The sequence below is a fragment of the Cupressus sempervirens genome, chromosome 10, assembly GCF_028749045.1.
Source record: "Cupressus sempervirens isolate cs-2001-9-10 chromosome 10, ASM2874904v1, whole genome shotgun sequence".
In the NCBI taxonomy this organism is placed as follows: domain Eukaryota; kingdom Viridiplantae; phylum Streptophyta; class Pinopsida; order Cupressales; family Cupressaceae; genus Cupressus; species Cupressus sempervirens.
In genome coordinates this window covers 934613844-934615106 of record NC_143127.1, presented here as the reverse complement: position 1 = coordinate 934615106, position 1263 = coordinate 934613844, and the positions used below count along the sequence as shown (strand labels likewise).

The window sequence follows — 1263 nt, the reverse complement described above, 5'->3', positions numbered from 1 at the left end:
TATCGAAAGGTCGGGGCTTGGATTAATTTTGATTTACGTTAGTTTGGTACGGAAGAATGGGCTTTGTCATTGACTTTTTGTCTTGAGCAACCCTTGTTGGTTTCATGGTTGGTGCAGCTGTTATAGTATCTCTGCAGTAGTTCAAGTTTCTACTCGGGATCAAGGACTTCACTTCAAAGATGGGCATGGTTTCCGTAATGGATTGGGTATTTAAACACCCACATGAGTGGAAATGGAAAAATTCTATAGTGGGAGTGTTATTTCTTATGTGTATACTCATGGCACATTATATTAGCCTGAAGAAAACCACGTTCTTCTAGATTTTTGCAGCTACACCATTGACCTCAGTGATTCTAGCCATTATCTTTAGCTTGGTCTCGAGGTTAGGGAATCATGACATAAGCATTATTGGTCACTTGTAGAAAGGACTTAATCTGATTTCAACAAACATGTTATACTTTCATGGTCGCTTTTTGACATTGGCTCTCAAAGCTGGCCTTGTGAGTGGATTGATTGCACTTACGGAGGAAATTGCAGTAGGAAGAAAATTTTCTTCGATTAAGGGCTATCAAGTTGATGGTAACAAAGAAATGATGGCCATTGGATTGATGAACATGACTAGGTCTTCTACCTCCTACTACATTACATCTGGATCTTTCTCTCGTTTGGTTGTGAATTTCAATGCTAGATACAAAAGTGCAGTGTCGAATATTGTAATGGCTATGATAGTCATGGTGACTCTTTTGGTTCTCACTCTATGCTTCTACACACACCTGTGGCTTTCTCATAGCGGTGGGTATTCTGTGCTTAAGATATTTCCGCATGTAACAAGGCCTCACACTGTGTTGCTTGGCAATATATCTGGAACTGCTTTGTACAGAAACATGGAACAATACAATGAAGCTTTGAGAGTGTCAGGGTTTCTCATTCTTGGCATTGAATCACCAATTTACTTTTCTAACTCCATCAATCATAGACAAAGGATATCGAGATGGGTTCAAGATGAAGAAGAGAGAACATAAAAGGAAATGAAGAGTCAAATAATTCCAATAGAGACAAATGTTAAACTTTGAGGTATCTTTTGCATTGAACCCATAAAGAGCAAAAAAGCTCAAGGAAGTAAAAGTTAAAAGAAGTGGAATTCAAAAAGAAGACTTAGAGGAAAAAGGAAGAGTTATTTTGGTGACTGAAGGGACACAATCAGAAATAGATAAGTTAAATAGGAATTTGATAGAAGTGATAGGGGTTCTTCTTTTCTGCAAG

General features: G+C 38.0%; 1 pseudogene; it reads left to right on the top strand.

Moving 5' to 3' along the window:
- Positions 1-449: 449 nt before the first annotated feature.
- LOC149537043 (putative sulfate transporter 3.4 pseudogene) lies at positions 450-1022 on the top strand (annotated as a pseudogene).
- Positions 1023-1263: the final 241 nt, after the last annotated feature.